Below are 20,576 nucleotides of genomic sequence, written 5' to 3'. Positions count from 1 at the left end.
GTAAGCAGCTTCTTACATATCCCGCAAGAATAACCATTGTACCTTATAAAACAGGAAAGACTGTTACTCCAATTTTATATCCCGACAGTGAAATTGAATGCAAGAAATTAGACTGCTAACTGAGAGTTTTGGAAAGTTGTTGTTTTTCAAGCCATCTTGTTCCTGTTTTATGTGCACTTTTCTGATGTGTGCCGAAAGCACCGGGTTTCGGTTTTGTTCGTCTTGCTTTCTGTGTCACTAAATAAATTAAGGTACTAATGTTGCACACCTACCATGTTTATTTGTTTATATGAGTGTTTTAAGCCTTGTTCTTTGAGGTGGAAAAAGTTATAAATTAGATCGGTTCATTTGTCCGGATCGCCATTAGCTCTACTCCTTCAAAAAAAAAAAAAAAAAAAAAAAAAATATATATATATATATATATATATATATATATATATATATATATATATATATATATATATTTATTTATTTATTTTTTTTTTTTTTTTTTTTTTTTTCACAAATCAGATTTGCTTATGAGAATCTCGTCAAAGACAACCTTAATTATCATTATACTGCTTAAGAGGGTGAGTCAATCACATAAAGACATCACACATGCATTTTTTTTAATACAGTAGTAGCTTGGTTTTTGTTATTAACTCCATCCAATAGGTCACAAAACTGAAATGTACAAAACCAAGGCAATCTTTTACAGTTTATAGTGATTGCTTAACACTATCTTAATTATAAGAACTACCTGTAGACCTGTTTTGATTGTCAGAAGGACAAGTGAGACAGTAAGCATGTAAATAACAGGAGTACCTAAAGATATTATACAGTATATACAATCATTCAAAGTAATGGCTATTCTTGTTCGACGGGGTTGATCAGACTTTAGTGGATGCTGTCTTGGGCCAGGTGTTCGAAATCCCCCGGGGTTGTGCCAGGTTTGAGATCCCCTTTGATAGTGTCAAGCCATTGGGTATCAGGTTTTCTGCGTGGTCTCTTCCAACCTGCTTTTAGAAGGATGACAAAGATGTTGGTATGTGTGGGTTTATTTGGAGGAAGTCTGAGGACATCTCAGCATGTTGTCATGTGAGGGAGTTAAAGGGCTCGCTTTTGCAAGTCAGAGTTGGTAATGTGGTGGTGCCATCTGATGTTTTTGATGGTCCTTGGTGATCTGCTTTCAAACCCATTGAGTTTCTTGGCCAGGGTGTTGTCCAGCGGCCAGAATATGGTTTTGTACAGCAGCACGGACAGAACTGCAGAATCTAACCTGGTCCAGCCAGCTCTGTGTTCCGCCAGGGCTTGAACTAGGGTCAGCAGATTGAGAGTCGAGAGTGCGAGGCATGGAGCTAAAAGCCTCTAGCTGTCAAATTGATGTCCAGCGCGATTCTTAAGGCATCGGGGAGTGAGGTTTACCAACATACGTCTTCACAGCCACACTGGCCGGCACTCGTTACATTCATTCCCCTAAACATCATTCTCATTCAGGTCACGGGACCATACTAACCCATCCAGTCAGCCCTGCGTTCTACCTTGGCTCGAACCAGGGTTGGCAGATTTGAGAGATGAGACCTTTATGCATTGAGCTAAAAGCTTTGAGCTGCCAATGTCCAGCTTAACTCTAAAGGCCTCAGGGAGTGAGGTTTATCAACGTACTTCTGCACAGTCACACTGCAGGTCAATACAGGTTTTGCTCATATGTGACCTGTGTCAGTGTGAACAGTACAATTAGTTTTTTGTGTGCCACTGAAATAAATATGATATGTATCCTATACTACTGCAGTCTGAACGTTCGGGTTGCTTATATCCGGCGTGTTTTGCCGTGTGAGAGTTGTGTAAAGGAACTCACAGATGCGGGCAAAACTTATTCTTGCCGTCCGAAAATTATTTTAAAAATTGTGTCAGTGAAGCGGCTCGCATTAGTGTCCCACCACTACAGGCTCCGACTCTTCAGCACCCACACGCTCCTTGGAACAGACGTTTCCCACAAATTTCCATGGCCAAAAGTCTTACCATCTTCCTTCTTAATCTCCTACGTGAAATAATACGTGAAAGTACTTTGAATTACCTGTATGAATTGTGCTCTATAAATAAACTTGCCTTGCCTAAGAAAATGCTGACTCCGTTTGCACAAAATCTTTGAAATTGCCTCAAATGTACCAGGACTGAGACCATGTTTACTTCTGTAAACATACTGAACCCCGTGTTTGAGCACATGCACAATACTTCCCAGACACATTCAGATTCCAAACAAATACAAGTTAACATTTTTTTGGTAACGTGAACGACTACATAAAAAGATCAGGTTTTAACTAAAATTGGCTGAATTGGGCATCATGCCCTGCTGTGTGAATGTAGACCTACAGTCTGAAAGTGGAATGTCCTTTCTAAAGATTGGTGTTCAATTAACTACCACGGGCAGCACCAATATGCTATAGTTATATCATATTTTAGATGATATATTAACTGAAAATGTGCTCAAAATTATTTTTTGTGCCAGAATATCCATTATTATCAGTTTTAGTGGAAGTATAAAAGGGTGGTGGCTAAAGTTTAACATTTTTAATTGCCTCGGTATTGTATTGTAATAAATGTGAAAAGTCACTCATCTGAATCCTGGCCTAGCACACCCTCACTCCGTCCAAGTAATTTCTGTTCATCAATGCTATAATGCTGTTCGGGAGAATAGTTTAAAAATGTGTGATGTCATGCTGGCAGCATTTATTCATTTGGCCATGGAGTCATAAATGCTGTAATTTGTCCCAAGAGTGAATCACCAGAGTGGCTTCATTAATGATGAGACTGTAGAAGGACTCAGCTAGAATTAAACCATGTGATGCATCACACCCAAAGAAGAGTTGGGTAAGTTTTGAATCATGTTTATTAGTATTTTCAAGTGACACTATTACAGCATTGAAATGTTTAGAAATTTGACAAAGGAAACAAACAGGCTCCAATAATTGGGATTCACTTTTTGGCTCTGACATGATATGCCGGATCATATATTCTTGTGAGTTGTATAGTATTATGAACTGTGGTCATTTGGAGGAATCAATGGTGCATAATAAGGGCAGTAAAAAAATGCTCCACCTTGTGTAAATCTACAATTTTTAATTTTTAGAACTTCACTGAGTTCCTTGGACTTTCTCATTGTTCTAAGTATTAGTCGATCCAATGAGTCCAATCAAAGAAATCCTTTTATGCTGCCCAAGAGACACCATCGGCTGCAGCCAATTATGATCACTAACGAGAAGTTAATAGGGTTTGGCCTTGTAAAGAAAAACAAAAAAGAAGGACTTTTGGGAAGAACAAATGCATCTTTTCCATAAAAAAATTATGGAAATCCAATTAACCCAAAAATATTAACATGAAACACATTTTATAGTGAATAATTATTGTTTTACATGAAAAATCAATGTTAAATACATGCAGCCGACTGTTTGTGTAACACTCAGAAATATGCAGTGCCATTCAATGCCAAATCAGCGCAAGGCGCACAGTGTTTGAAAGGAGGAAGAAAGGAGACAGTTACAGAGTTGTTAATTGTTCTGTGTGCGTTCTATGAACAAATAAATCACACACAAACAGTCCCTGATTGGAATCTGTCTATAGTCTCCCAACACTAAAAGGAACCACTATCCATTCTTTGCAGAGACTGAATCACCAAGACGTGGATTCTTTGTTTGGGCACTCGATTCCAAAGAATTATACAAATGTACTAGTTTGTTTGGCGCACGAAAACATACGAAAACTGAGACATATGTTTGAACATATGTTTTTGACATATGTTCGTCGAAAACCGAATCCTACAAAAACTGGGGGCATACGAAAACCAACGTACATTGTTGATATTGTTATATTGTCTTTGTCACGCTCGGCTGTGACATGTCAGCCTCTTCTTTATCGCCGGACTGCTAGAGACCTTTTTGGACTTGTTATGTGCTTGTTACTGCTCAGTTTTGTTTTGTCTTCCAGAGGCTGGTTTTCCTGAGGTGGCGGAGCCACTGGATGAGCACAGCTGCTTCCCATCAGTACTTGCATTTATGCTCCTCAGCTGCTGCAGGAAGGCGTAGGAGTATTCTGCTGTTTTGGACCCTACTCTTCACTCTTCACTCTTCACTCTTCACTCTTCACTCTTCACTCTTCACTCTTCACGTCTTCTGACTTCCTAGTCATTCGCCTCTGTATCCTTGTCTCATTCTTATCTGGTACTATCCTTCCTACCTGCTTGTCCAGTGGCCCACCTGTCTCTCAGGTAGTTTTAGTTTCTCATTTGTACTAGTTAACTTTTGTCGCGGTGCTTTGGACACTCTTGTAGAACCGTTGTTTTTAGTTGCTGTACTTTTCTGAAGTGTCAACTAAAGCTTCTATTCTTACCTGGAAGTGTCTTGCCTCTGCATACTGGGATTCGCACCTGTACATCCACGTACCAGTCGTGACAGTCTTATAGTATTGTATTTATTTATTGCTGAATATGTACTGATTTGTACTGATTATCATTATGATAAACAAATTAAAATGAGCAAAATCACAAAATAATTCAACGATCATCAAAAAATGTAACTAAAAATATTAGTATCTGTATTATCAGTGTCAGCAATACTGGCTCTTATTTACTTGGTATCTGATCGACACCAAAATTTGCAGTTTCACCCACCCTAGAATTAGGTCCTATATGTACCATGTTTCAGATTTTTAGATCAACCTGAATATACTACAAAATGCCGATTCTGCATCTTTTAAAACTAATAACTCACCAAGCTGGAACCATGGCACTTGATAAATATCATGCAAGTGTCTCAAAGGTATTCTGGGCTATCTGCCAGAATAGTTTTCACAAGTGTATTTACTTAAACGTGTTCTTATATGTCAGTGCATCCCAACCTGAATGAATATAGGGTCTATGTAGAGCATTGTTTCTTACCCTTTTTTGCGTCATGGACTAATTTACGACACTGATTAAAGCGATGAATCCCTTTCCCAGAAAATATTCACATAACACAGCTCTACATCCAATTGGATAATGTACTTTATTGACATGTTTTTGTTTAATGCATATGGCATACACCAAGTATTAGTAAACTTGAAAGTAAATAATGGCAAAGAAAAACAATACTATATCATAGACAAAATGTCACTCATTATAAGGGTCACTCATTATAATCATGAATATTTAGGGATCCCCTAAAACCAGTTCATGAACCGTTGTTAACAAGCCCTGCTTTAGAGTGAAAGATGTCTGCACTCTGCCTGTTGACTGTTTGCACTTAGACGTTTCCAGGGGACATATGGTGAGTATTACCTTTCAAACTGCTTTTCCACATCCATTTGTATGAGTGTGTGGGGTTTGTGTGAATGTGTGTGAGGGAAAGACAGCGAAATCTGGATAAAATTGACAGCTTTGAGCACAGTCCAACTTAAAGACAGGTGTGATATGTTGACTGACTTACACATACTGGCATGAAACATGTTATTGTTCTTAGTTGATGTTTTGAATATGTTTAACAGCTGTAGCGTGAATATCAGTTGTGTTAATGGTGTAGATATTGAATGCCGTGCTGCTCATTTTCGCTCATTCAAACTCTCAAGAAAAACTCTTTAGAAAACCACATAACATCTGGAAATAACAGTCTTACATCCCAGAGTAGGGGTACAGTCTGTAAAAGCTATCAAAATCAGATCCATGGAATGCGTGAAGAAAACCCTCACAAATTATTGACCAAATGATAGGATGTGAACTTTTACATGTTTTAATGACGCCAGAGTGATAATAACAAAATTATTGGGTATGTGGTACATCTTTGTAATGATTTGACACTGAGTACAACAGTTTCAGTGGAAGAGCGGAAGGAGCTTAAGGAGAAGCCGTAAGTAGAAAAAATGCAGCAAGTAACTCCAAAAACACAAATTAATTCGGCTTGACAGTCGCCACTCTGTCATCAAGGGCTCTTAAGCCACATGGCTGGAGGAGGAGGAGGATGTGGGATTGTTACTACTGGTCTGCATGCTGCCTGTGAATCACCAGTTTGTATGTTACTGTTCTCTTGACCTTAGAGCTGCTATGTTATTTAGAGCCTGTTCCACGTCCTCCTTGCCTCTTGTGACGCCGTCCTGCTCATCAGTGAGTTTTGCCTTTTTACACGGTGCCTTTTTGTTCTTACTACCTTTAGTCGCACCGTTCTATCTACGTTTTGGACTTTTGTATTTCTTTTGTTACTTGGTTCCTGCTCCACTCATTAAAGACAGTATTTTTTTGTTACCTAAACTGTGTCTGGCTCTGCATTTTGGGATCTCCACCTGACTGTCCGTAACACACGTCTGAAAATCTGATTACCTAACACTGGCTTCTTTAATAGCAGAATTTTTAAATCAGACTTTAACTGTTATTATGAGCAATGAAGAGTTGCGTTCAAAGACACCATGTCATTTAAGTTGAATTCACATGTTTTGAGTGAATTTTCTGGGATTTCCAAGCATACTTAAATGCAGCAAATTGTGCTTTGTATGCATTAAGAGTTACAAAGTGAGTGATAAGAATATCCACTTCTTATTTTCCTTTGCCTTTGACAATGAGGAAGTGTCGTTACGCTAAAAAATTAAACGTAATCAATGAAATAAATTAGTTACAACCGTTAACTCGCTATTTTTGACAGCCCTAGTCAAAAATCAATAAAAGAAGATTGGGAGGGGCAACAGGAAAGGAGCTGCCACTTACCTTTAAAGCTTTGGCATTGTACAAAAGGTCCTTTTTTTCTTTTGTGGTAGACTTGTCAGTCATTTTTTCATCCCCCCTTTCTGCACTGAACAAAATGCACCCTTTTAAATTTAGCAAAAATGGAGGAAAATGTTGACAAACTTCACTAGTTTCAAAAATCATTCAATCAATCAAAGCTATTTCTTTTCATTAGCTTTTTCATCCTGGTTCTTTGGACCGTGTTGCTATTGGAGAAGTATTCAACGATCACACAATTTAAAATGGTTACACCGCTGGACTCCAGCATCAATGGGGAGAGTCCAGCATGAAGGTTATACAAAGTCTATACAGTAGCAGTTGCCACGCCCCTCTAGAATTAAGCGTGTGTGAGAGATTGGCTTACACTGGTTCTAACTAAGCTGACAGTGTGTCTGCTTACTACCTTTTCAATGAGTTACTAGTGAGGGTTGTACAACTCTAGTTGTGCTATGTGAGTGGGGTATGTCATGAAAGCATTCCAATGGGAAGATATTAGACAGAAATACACTAACCTATTAAACTGTACCTAAAAGTATAATAATATCTAACATGTATCTGGCCAAAGTCATAAGTAAATGTGTAAGCAATGGCTATTTTTGCTTATGTCAACAACCGCTTACGTCAACAACTGCTTAATAATAATCTACCGTCACACCTTTCTTTTTGCATATAAAATGAACGGTGGCCAATGGTCGGAGCAAAACGCAGGACCACAAGCTCGACACACACTGCGATGACAACATGGGAAAGATAGCAATAGATTTGAAAAAGACAATGGCAGTTGCGATATGGATGAAGAAGATCACACGCACAAATGGAATTTTCCTCTGAGGGCAAGAAGGCAGAGACAGAGCTAAATGATGACACAGGAAGAGAGTAAATTAGTCATAACAGAATGGAGGAAGAATGGTGAAGACAAGAGAGTGTATAAGAGAAGAGTACAGATGGGGAAGAGGAGGATAGAAATATAAACGGCACAAGACCCTGGGACTGAGCACCCTGAAGACAGACTCTAAGAGAGGAAAATAAAACAGCACAGACACTGCTATACACGACACACACAAGAACAGTGTGCGGCACTTCCCCAGGAGGGAGTTCAGTCATTTGGGGGTCAGCCATTTATTCTGTCCCATTAGGGTGGACACTGCTGTGAAATTGTCCAATTAATCAGTGTCTTTGAGTAGCAGAGCTCCCCCTGCTGACCAGTCACTTGTGGATAACATCGTCAGAACTTTAATGTAAGGTCGCATTGCTGCTGATGGATGTTGCTGCATCTGCCCAGTGGCAAATAGTATATTACAAATTATATTGCAGCTTGTCAAACTTGCAACGTTGCCTTTGGAAGAGAAATTGGAAATAAAAAAATTGTTTCATTTTTAAAATCATTAAAACTAGCTAAGCAGTTTTGCTGTACAGGGGGAAAGGATATTTCGAAGGGCCCCTGATTGACAGCCTCTGAAAATAGGTACAAGTTAAAATATGACTTTTAAATCTGGGTTGGTATTTTTTTTTAACCAATATAGTCATAAAACGATCAAAAACAATCTTTGTTTTTACATGTTTTTGGCAGTAAAAGTTAAATATACATTGACCAAAATATATAATACTGGCCAACCACCCACTTTTATCTACATGAAATGGTTTAGTCCTGTCTTAGCTCATACACCGGTGATGGTGCTTCAGAGCCACCAGAGCGATACAATGTTGTTTCTTACGTAAATCAAGTCCGGTTTTCAAAAAGGAAAGTGAGAAAGGAGAGGGAAGAAAGGCAAAAGGAGATTGCATATTACTACTAGGGTTGCTAACCGTCCCTTGAAAAATGGAATCGTCCAATATTTAGAAACAAATGTCACATTTTGAGTTAAAAAGGGGCACGCTTTGTCCTTTATTACCATGAGAATTAAAAAGAGTCTGTAAAATGCCAGTAGAATTAATGAAGGGATGCTTTACATGGAATTTTACGGCAAACTTCTTTTCTGCTTTGTCACCAATAAGGAAATATAAACAACTCCACCCATTACCCTGTAAATTGTGGTGGTGTAATACTCCACGCTTTTGCCAGTAAAGACAAAGGAAGGGTTTGAGCACAGGCTAACACCGTTTTTTAATTTTTTTCTGCAAAAATTTTTTTTTTCTTTACGTGGATATAAAATACTGTAGCTTTTTCCCGAGAATGACCAAGAGGTGGTCAATCAACAATCGCCTTATGGAAACGACCACACCAAAACAACCATAGTCATATATTCGCATCCGTCTACCCTCCCTTTTCCTGGCTCATCCAATCAGCAGTCAGGATACATTTACGGAATTATCAGAACCTAGACATTTCAAGGAGGAATGAAAAGATATGAGCACATTTATTTAAAAAAATGCATATTTCCCTTGCTCCGATGTAAAACAAAAATATCCATCCACACGAGTGAAGCTTAAAAAAAATGTATATCCTCATAAAAACACATTTCACAGCTGTCGTGCGCTGTCCCAGTCTGGTAACGCAACTGCAGCTGCCTGGCGAATTATATTGGTATTCAAAGTTGGTACGTTCCAATGCAGTGGAACGAGCATAAAAGATATGTAGGCTGCTTGCTTATCTCTTTGTCAGTGCTAATGTGACATTTTCTGTAAATTTGACCATACAAAATACTATTTTTTGAGCCTGCATAATTGGGGCAGGTCATGTTTGCAACTGTGTGGCTTCACTGATGATGCATATTAGTGTGCTACATTAATTCACCAATTATATTGGTTAAAAATAATGTCTTAATGCTTTCAATATAAAGAAATATAAAAGTGTTGAAAATATCTGGATAAATAATAAAGTTGTCGAGAGTAGGGGATTGGGGGTTGTCCCGCAACCTAAGTTGGCTTTGAGTTTTGGCACCATGTGCGATTTGAGTTTGAGTTTGTCCCATTGTCTCTTAGCCAAGTTTTGGACATTCATTATTGATTTTAATTTTGATTTAATTGATTTAAATTTTTTGTATGTCGCAGACTCCTACATCTGTCGTGCACGACACGTGCGCCCCACATACGTAATTAGTGCGGCCAACACACGTTCAGATATTTCGTACGTCCTCCATGCGTGTTGAGAGTTTACTCCTTCATGGTCACCACAACTACGTTCTCCACAAACAAAAAAAAAACACAGCTATTTGGAGAACGGCAAAAATCGCACGGCCAAAAATCGTACGTCTGGTTGTGACCTAGTCTCGTTGAAGTGCCCTTGGTATTATGTAATTACAGTGACATGCGGTCAGGGGAGGCAGGTGAGGCATAGCCTCACTTGTCATGATGAAAAATAATAGATAAAAAACAAATAACATACAGTAAATATGAGTATATGTCAATTCAGCTGTATTTATAAATATATTTTCTGTATGAAAGCAAATGAAAAAAAAAATCAACCTCAGTCAAAACCAAGAATATGCTTATTGGTTGTCATTTGGGCCAGTCAGCATTTTTTTTGCCAGACACTTTGAGAGCCATTATAAAAAAAAATATAATAATGATAGTACATATGTAAATACGTGGTGTAGCCAGCACACAGTCCCTATTAGTGGGTGAGCAATCCACCGCTTAGTGAATTCTGCTTCACAATGATAAGAATCAAATATTTTCCTGATATTGAATCCTTCATTCATTCATTCATTCATTCATTCATCCATCCATATTGAATCCTACTTTGCAAAAATTCACTTATGGCGGTCGGGTCTTAAACCAATTAACCGTGCTAAACAGGGAACGACTGTATATATTTTTAATTTTGTAAAAAGGCTAAAAAATGTGATACATATTTAAAGGCCAAGCTTTTCATTGTTATTTGTTAAAATAAACATGTCAGCCTTTTGTCATTATTAAGCCTTTTGCTCTATATTTCTTATTTTTTATTTTTTTGGTTGTTTAATTTGATTCATACATTGTGCCGTAAGCTAATAAACAAAGTGGATCATACATGGCCGCTCACCTGCACTTTGGACACCCCGCTTTTACAGCTCTTTGTCAGGGTTGAGCGCATGATGCCAACTCTGTGAACAACCGCAACTCTCGTCGTCTATTTACCGTGTTAGCTTCCTTCATTACGAAGGTAATTAAAGAGAGAAGGGGAGTGTTACTGCAGCTGGAACTAATTGATGCGTTGCAACAGTTATTTTCATTGCAAATGTTGGCGGAGAAGGCGTTCGTGGACGTGGATTGTACGCTGTATTAAACGAGTCGTATACACACAGGAAAAAATGTTCTACAAGCCAACCAATCACAGCCTTAATAGTCCCAGGTGCCGCAACTCAAGGATATTGTTTAGAAATCCACGTCACACCACGTGCAGAGACTGCACTCAAAATTGGTCTGGTGGTGGACAAGTAAAACATAAAAGTATTTACATTAATATATTTTCAGACCAAATTTGCTCACATTTGGAGCACTAAATACTTGAACTGATGATTTCTGCGTTACTTCTGTGTGGTAAAAAATTCTAAAACAACTAGTAATAGGAAGGGTAGCTACATGTTTTGTCTTTTGCTTGAGCTTTAAGCGTATATTGGCACCACCACCAGTTTACCTCCCAGCCTAACAGGCTGTTTGAAGAGCTCAGTAGGACATTTTCCCATCATGAGCTTGTTCGTTCAACATTTCTGCAAACCAGCCATTATCTTGCAAAGACATGTGCCATGTTTCCACTCCCTCAAAATGTGCAGATGTTGAAGGAAAAAAAAAAAACCCAGCCAATAACCCACTGTGTCGAACAGGTCTTGATTTGGCACTTAGGTCAGTTTTGTTCTTGTGTCTTATTATGTAGAGTCAATGGCAGCTGAACATCATACACAAATCCACACATATCCCACTGCAAACCATCTTGCAACACATTTGTTGATGTCACATCATATTTCAGACAAGATGTCTGGACGAAAATCAGCAACTGTGTTAACTCTAAACGTGTACTTTGAGCAGCTATCACAAAAAGCTGCCGCAAGGCACGTTTGGAGCCAACATCAGTCCCGCCATCGGGAGTACTTTCGGCTTCCTGGCATGCTTTGCGGCACTTGTTTTTAAAAAGTTGCTAATTTTACGTGTTTTGAGAGTAAGACTAAATGCAGAGAGAGAGAGAGAAAGCTTTTTTGCCTTTGACATCAAGAGATGGATTTTTTAGTTTTTACTGTAGTGATTTTTAGTTATTGTTTACATTTGCATTTGCATTCCCTTATTTACTTATTATTTGTGGTTTTGCTAGTCTGTGCAGCACTTTGGAAACAGTGTTTATAAAATGTGCTATATAAATAAAGTGGATTGGATTGGATTGGAAGAGATCATGACAGTGTGAATACCTGACAGAAAAAGATAAATGATATTGAATCCGCATTTTTGGCAAGATTTGGCTTTTAAAGGCACAGCCTATTTCACTTTAATGGTTGTTTGCAGTAAATTGCTTACACCACTATCTGTATCTGTATCTGTATCTGTATCTGTTCACCCATCTAAATTATGTGTATCCTTATCTGTACTCTAAGTGGGCAAACAAAAAATGGCCCTGGTTTTACCGGAAATGGGAGGGGCTTAAATCAGTACATTATTTTAAGTCTCAAATTGACATGGATTGATCAGAAGTTGCTATATTTATTTTTTATTATTCAGCTATATGTGTACTGTGTGTGTGTAAGTGATCTACAAGTATATGCCATGTTCTGTGTTGTCGCTCTGCTGCCGCCTGTCTGATGTTTCATTGCAGTGCACTACTGCCCTGCAGAGGCGGAGCCTCTGGTGCACACCTGCTGCTAATGACTCACCTGGCCTTCTTAAGCATGACGGCAGAGCACACTCATTGCTAGATTGACCCCATTGCTTTCCACGCCCTCCGCTCAGCTCGGCTTTGTCTTTTTTGACCTCGCCTCATGTCCTTGTGTAGCCGCGCTGCCAGTGCTTCCACATGTCCCGACTACACTGTTGTGTTCTGGTGCACGATGGAGGGACACAGAGGTGGCTTTGGAACAGAAGTTTATTCCTGCAGTGTGGTGGAATATATGAAGAGGACATGTGCGTGAGCGCCTCAAAAATGAACTCAAAGTGTAAAGAAAGTGAAGTAAATAACAAAGGTCGTGAAATGAATAATAATAATAATGCAATTCAATTAATTTAAATGCACATAACTGAAGCACCAAAAATGGAATAAAAGAAACAAATCATTCAAAGTAAAACAATATACCTGCAGTGTGGTGGAATATATGAAGAGGACATGCGCGTGAGCTCCTCAATAACAACAGGCCTGTACAGGAATAAGGCACATTCAGCACAATGCACCATAGCGCGCTCACGCACATCCCCAATAGGAGAGACGTGGCTGCTAGCTAAATAGTTAGCTTGCTCTCGCTTACAGTCAAAAACATCCCCAAAACCACACTACACGACATATTATTAAAGAAACATAAATAAGTAACAACATGAGTTCCATATGGTTCATATAAAACAATATTTTAACCACTGAAATGTTATTAAAGAACTTAGTTGCTCCCACACCAACGTACCTGTCAGCCAGCACAAAAATGGACTGACTGACAGACAACGTGAGCAACAGCACGACATCCCCTGAATCTTCAAATTAAAAGCTCATACGATGACAATAAAGGAAATACAAAAATAAAGTCACAAATGTTACATTACAGCTTAAGAATAAACCAAAACAAACCACAAAGTAGGGATTTTGGAGAAATTAACCCATAAACAAAAACATTTCAGAGATGATGATACGTGTATTATTGTTATTGTATGGAAGAATAATGTAAATAGTGAAATAGTCCATGTTGAATACATAAAGTGAACAAATGTATTAGCAATTGATGTGAAACAAAGGGGGGATCGGATTAAATAAGCTTTGCTTCTTCCTACTCCGTTTCGGACATGTGCAATTATGAATTGTAACATGAAGCATAATCCTACTAGGTAACTACTAGAATATTATCCGATCTTCACAAATACAGCGGATCGGCAGCTGATCCTGATCCTGAAGATCGGATCGGGACATCCCTAGTTCTTTTTGTTCAGCAGTAGTTTTCGTCTTGGAACTCAGGGCCATGGAGGTTTGGATTTTTTTTTCTCCTGTACAATAAAAAGTTTCATTTAAAAACTGCATTTTGTGTTCAGTTGTGTTGTCATTGAGTAATATTTCATTATCTCTGATTACCTGAAATATTTAAGTGTAACAAACACAAACACACAACTGACACAACAAATCAGGAAGGGGGCAAACACTTTTTCATACCACTGTATGTCATTTGTATTGTTTGGGTTTGTTGTCTTAAGGGTGAGAAGTGTGTGTGTGTGTGTTTCAATCTGTTTTAAAGAAAATAAAAGAATGCACAGTCTGTTCATGATCCTTCTAAATTTCTCAAGAACTCCAGTCGTATATTGTTAACACCGGTGACGTGCAGTGAGATTTTTATGTTAACAAAGGTTGCTCATTGAGAGGATAACAAAAAACGAAGACAATAATTCACATTCTTTTCAAATACTTTATAGTCCCATTTACTTATTTTTTTTATTAACTGAAAAACATTTGTGTTTTGTGTTGTATTTCCTTCTCCAGGAAAAGTTCTGTTGGTCTTTATTGTAAAAGTCTGCTCAACTTCTGGTGAGCTTGGATATGTAATCCTTCATCTTGGCAGTCAAATTCATTCATTTCTTCATTAGGACGGCAGTGGAGGAACTATAGTCAAAGAAATAATGTACTGTCCTATGAAACCATGGTGGTGTGATGGAGTAAACAGTATACAGTACTTACTGGTAAACCTGGATTAAGCGAAGGACCCATGTTTGATCCCAAGCTATAACAAAGTATTTATTTGTACTAAAAATTAATTATCCAACAATATGTTGCCAATGTATTTATATTACTCTGAAAAATGCATCTAACTAAATTTAGTTTCGAGTCAAATAGCAACAATTTAGCTTTTAATGGGTCAGTTGGATCCTAGAGATGTGGTGACCACAGCTGTCCAGGGGTGCCCAGTGTGACTTTTTTTATGGCGCCAAGCATTCCTGGCGGCGCTCTTGACGGTAGGGATGGCTCGATACCACTTTTTAATGTTTTCACACTGATACTAATACTTTTCTCCTTTTCGTTTTATAGTAACAGATTTATGTGCATGACCAGTCATCCCTCGCTACATCGCGGTTTGAACATCGCTCCCTCACTATCGCAGTTTTCTGAAAATTAATTAATAAATGACGTTTCGTGGTTGACTATGGACTAGTATTAGTAAAAAAAAAAGAAAGACAAGATACACCTGTATGTAGTATTCTGGCCACTAGGCATCAGTAATGTTATATGGATGAGACATGAAATTAGATTACCTTCACACTGCATTCAGTCAGCCATGGCATGTCCAACATGATAGAGTGAAAGGAAGTTCCCCTCCCATTCCGTGTGGAAGTGGTAAGTTATTGGCTTCTTACTTTGTCCTGCAGTGATCCTGTAGCCTGCACAGTACAGTTGAGCAATGTGTTGTAAAAAAAGAATAAGATCAGTATAAAGGTGACTATAGGGGTTATTTCATGTCTGCAGGGCTCAAATAATGATAAAAATCATATTTACAAAGACATAAACTGGTTTTCTATGCTCTAACTACAGACATATTCCATTTATTAATATTAATTCCTAGTTAGCGGAAATTCACTTGTATAAAAAAATTCTTTATGAGAGAGCAGTGAGTGAAAGCCATGAACAGAAATCATTTTGTGACGGTCAAACACATTTTTCGCGATGTTTGACTTCAAATTGTGACAAATATAGAAATGTATTTTTATTTATATTTTTTTTTTTTGGTGGGAAAAAAGTGTAATCTGGAGCTGAAGAGGGACGGCACCTTTTAATGTGATTGAACATAAAGATAAAACAAAAAGTTGACATTTTTAAGGAACATGCATTGCACAGTGTGGCCCATGTGAAATGTGCGCACTTCACTTTGCTATGCTTTGCTGATTGCTGCACCTATTGAGTAACCGTTCCGTGGGAGCAGTGTGACGGTATGGAGCGGCATTTACATCACTGCAATCACGAGGCTTGTCATCACTGATGGCAGGGAAATATCAAGGTAAGATTCTGCAACTAGTGGCAGTCCCATAACTCCACAGTGTGTGACCCAATTCCATCCTCCATTTATTGAAATCATTCATTATAAAATTGAATGTATAAATGTATATAATGTATTGTGATTACAGAGAAATAATCGACCAATTACCAATTCCCAAACTTCTTGTTTTATGTTTAAATTAAAATTTAAATAAAATATAACTCAACTATTTTAATTAGCTGAACTTTAACTTGGGTCATTTTCATTGTCATGCAAAGCCACGGTAGCTGCAGAGGGATTTTATGCTTCACTGGCTGCTGTTCATCACATCAGGTAGATGAATGATGGTGCTCATGAAGCTTGACTGAGGTCACAAGGAAAGAAAAAAGATCTTCTCATCCATTTCCCATCTCTTACCTTCTCCTTGGTCACCTGTTAACCTCTCTGTGAAATCCAACAGTTTCTTTGTGCATCACTGGCCACATAAGAGTCTTCTAAAATAGGATACTCAGATAGACCGCAGACATATTTACAATCCCAGAAAGTGCTAGAAAATAAATGTCAGCTTTTAATGGCCGAAAGTAAGCAAAAAAGCCTATTACATTTATAAATGTATTGCATTTTTTTATGTTTTGTATTTTAAAAAACATGCATTTGGGCAAGTTCCAGTATTCTTTTTTTATTATTATTATCTTATTTCAATGATCATTGTAGGTTTTTCTTCCTTTCACAGACGGGTATTTTATCCATGTTTGTATGCACTGTATGGAAAATGCCTAAATGTTATTACATAATTGCCACCACATTTTCTACAACAAACTAACAAACTTCACACGCTTTCATTTTATTTTACATTTTACAATTTTTAACATGCAGCGCTTTCTGTTTAGGATCAAATTGACATTGGCATTGTTTGTGGGTCCTGCCACTGTCTTCACAGGTAGTCCTTGTTTTGCGGCGTTCGGTGCTACGATATTTTGTGGTTATGAATGCACACTCGTGAATTATTAATGATTTTGACAAAAAAAAAAAAATACTTCCCTTTGCGCCACGGAAGAATATGTAAGCAGAGTAATACGAAGTCAAACTTTTGTTCTTATTATTTAATTGTATTCCCTTCATTATGTCTCCCAAGCGCTAGGCAGTCTCTTCTAGTGGCAGCACGCTGACAAAAAGAAAGTGAAATGAGAAATGATATGAAATAAGGCATTGTAAAATGCTAAATGGCTGCTTACCTGGTCCAAGCCGCTCAAATGCTGAGACCGTCATCAAGGATAAGGTAGTATTTTTGAACATGTGAAAGGATATTCTACTATGGACAGTAATAACTTATCAGTGTAGTGCATGGTCTCATTATTGACACTTCCGATTCCCAATAAGCCTGTCTCTCCCTCCCTTGCAATGCCGCTTCCAGTGTGCAAGACAACCACAGGGATAAAAGTAAGGAGTTGTTCTTTTTTTTTTTTATTCATGTTTCATTTAATTATTATAGTTAAGCCTTCTATTACTGCATTTTATGTCCTACATGTGTTCTATGTACAGTGTGAGTGACTTAGGTATATATGACTTAGATATAAGTCATATGCTAACCACTATGCTGCCCCTGTATCCTGATTTGGTTTATAATCAGAATCATCAGACTCAGAATTGACCTCAAAATGGTCTTTATCTTCAGACACACCCTGTTTCGCTGTCATGATGACTGATAAAAGATGAGTTACTTCTGTTATTCATTTTGTAAAGCTCTGACAGAGAGGATATCATACAGCGGGGGAAATTATTCTTTTTTTTTTATTTAATCCCATGCTGATTTTGTAAGTGTATCCCCTTACAAAGTCATGGCCAGTCCATACTTTTAATTGTAGGTTTTAGGAGTGTCACGAGATCTCGTGTCACAAAACTAACGTCTCTCACGGCTGTCCAATGCCAGCCCACGTTCCCTATCAGCGGGTGAACACTTCAACGCTGGGTGAATTCTGCTTCACAATGATAGCAAGAGACAACATCAAAGTATCGCGTGTCATGAGATCTCACGGGATTAAAACGTGACAAAATTTCTCGTTCTGAAAACAACTGTCTCATGATACAAAATTAATTAATCACACGATAAATGAAAAAGAACTTGATCATTTTCGCCGGCCTCCATATATTGCCATGTGCATGTGTGTCTGTTTTCCTCATCTCTCTCATCCAAACAGACAGGAAGAGGGTTTGCTCTGCATTGGTTCGGCACCTAGACGCTTCATAGAACGATGGCATGAACGGAGTAAGCCCTCTTGTCAGTCATATAGTCGCTTTGTGTCTATGGGAGGAGGGCGGAGCCACGAGCATACACACAGCAGAAGAGTGGAGCCCCGTGAGGAGCAATGCAAGGTAACAGTAGAAATTAGGAGGGAAAAAGATGCTTGCAAAGCAAAATGCCACAGCCCCTGTATTCTAGCTTCAAACCGAATCAGCAAGGTGAGACCATCAACACAGATGAGCCAGTATTTGTTCGAAAGGAACGAACTTGCCCACCAAATACGTAACCACCCAACTCAGTGTTCCCATCTGGGAGAAAGCTACACATCGAGATGCAGAGCTTTTGTCCCGACTCTCAACACTCATTGAGACGTATGGTAAAGTAAATACATAGTAAATACAAACAGAACAGTGTGAAATGGTGTGCGCTCACAGAAAGAATAGTAGCAAAAGAAATGCTGCTTTGTAATACAGTTAAAAAGCCAGCATTTCAAGAAATGCTCCAAAGTTTTGACAGACAGTATGAATTGCCCGTGAGAAAATACACAAACAACAATGCCACAACTTTACAGAGTGAAAGATGACATATTAAAGGAAATGTGGCATTATTATGATATATTATTACATATTATCATAACAGTGGTTTATTTGGTCACAAAAAATCTTGACTATAATATTGTTTAGCATCATTTTGTGTGACAGTAAACATTTCCAAATGCACCTGCATTGTTTTGTGACTTGGTTAAATAAAAACATTTGTTTGTCCAGTCATACATTTTTTTGTTATGCTTTTCTTAAAATTAATGTTAAAATCTCATCTCGTTCTCACGGACCGAATCTCAAGTATCATCTTGTCTCGTGAGCTGGATGTCTAGTGACACCCCTAGTAGATTTTGAACACAGCATACCAACAGCAAAAAAACACATTTAATAATCATTTGTGTTTGATTTGATTTCATCCCCAACTAACAAGCATAAACTCTGACCCCCAGAAACCGATTTATGCATTTAAAACCTAAAAACAGGTGGACTCCTCACCTAAAACAAGAGGAACGTCAGATGTCTCCCAAAAAGCACGTCCTTTCTGAATACAATGAAAAGTTTTATTTTCCCTAAACTTCTTTACGCGACCTTGAAGAAAGATGCTCGTTGTCTTCACTTGATCCTGTTGTCATTTGCCATTAGCTTCACATTAATCCAGGAAGATTTGTGGACTGACCCCTCACCAAATCATTTACTTCAGTGAATCAATTTAGCCTGACACACGCAGTTTATTAATCAGCTGGCTTGGCTGACTAAATGGTTCCGTCAGAGGCAGATGAAGGGTAGACACAATTAGCGCGACTAACACTTATAAAAGAAAAACACTTCACTTGCCATCTGTGCAGTATCACAGTTTCGCCAGTCACCCAAACTATAAAAGGATAAACACAGCAAGAGTAAGTCAAAGCGGTAGTAAACATCCGTCTGGCACTCCCTTTCTGTTAGACAGACAACAATCAACTGCTTGATGGGTGATGGTGATGGCAGCGTGCACGTCATTCAACCAGATACAACCTTTTATTCACTTCAACAAAAAATCAAGTCTTGCATTGCTTGTTGTATGTAGGTTTTGAGGCCACACAGCCAATTACCCATGTATCCTAATTGGTAGTCTTGAAAAATATTGGAAACTTCCAAGGAAAATGCAGATTTTTTGGTATTTTGACCATTTTACATTTCTTTCCGAGGCGCACTGATTTCACATAGACAATAGGAACTAACACTACTTCAGCAGCATACAAAGAGTGTGTGATTGCTATTACTAAACATGGCAGACTTTGTGAGAGACGCTGGCGCTGCCAATGACAACGATGACTACTACCTTTGGACACCCCCCCCCAGGCAGAAAATAATCTTGCTGGGTGCTGGGCAGAACCAGCTATAGTGAAACACATTCTGGCATTCTGATAGCGTTATTATGTAGCACTAGTGCACATCGGGAGGAACCCCATGAAGTCGGGCCACATGCTGATCAAGTAACTTGGCTGTCTCAAAGGAAGACGGGAACTTGTGGAAGGGTATAAAGTGAGTGAACTTTGAAAATCTATCCACAATGGTGACAATGACTGTGAATCCTACAATTTCAACAGATTCATTGTGGCTGTGGATGTGTACTACAGTACCCAGAAGCCTCAGCACTCGAGGGGAAAACGGAAGTTTGCACTCTGTTAAAGCTACAAGCGAGTAATGGCGATATGCTACTAAAGCAAAGACTTCATAGGTATTACTGTACACTGCTGTTCTAGATTTGTTAAACAAGCAACAAACATAATATTAACTATTTGGATTGTAACTATGATGGTTTCAGGGGAGCAGTGAGTGTATATTTGTGCACTACTTACACACAGCCTTTTCTTTTTATTTGCTCTTTTGCCTCCTTGAGGATTTCCTCTTCCGTCAGAGGAAAGTACGCCGCTCTCGTTGCCATGGTGAATCTGTGACTCTGTGATCGATAGGCAGGGTCTATTTAAGGAAGCCGCGTACGCGCACTGATCCAGGATTGGTTTCGGCTG

The 20,576-nt window shown here is 38.5% G+C and overlaps 1 long non-coding RNA gene across 1 annotated transcript; it reads right to left on the bottom strand.

The window, feature by feature from the left end:
* Positions 1–716: 716 nt before the first annotated feature.
* On the bottom strand, positions 717–12,976 carry LOC129191422 (uncharacterized). The gene is made up of 3 exons (XR_008573215.1): positions 12,918–12,976; positions 12,502–12,716; positions 717–998 (listed from the first exon to the last, which is right to left on the bottom strand). It is a non-coding gene; the product is annotated as an uncharacterized LOC129191422 (long non-coding RNA).
* Between the last annotated feature and the right edge of the window lie 7,600 nt (positions 12,977–20,576).

The sequence above is a fragment of the Dunckerocampus dactyliophorus genome, chromosome 12 (genome assembly GCF_027744805.1).
Source record: "Dunckerocampus dactyliophorus isolate RoL2022-P2 chromosome 12, RoL_Ddac_1.1, whole genome shotgun sequence".
Taxonomy (NCBI): domain Eukaryota; kingdom Metazoa; phylum Chordata; class Actinopteri; order Syngnathiformes; family Syngnathidae; genus Dunckerocampus; species Dunckerocampus dactyliophorus.
The sequence above is the reverse complement of the archived record's forward strand: the minus strand, read 5'-3'. Positions and strand labels throughout refer to the sequence as shown.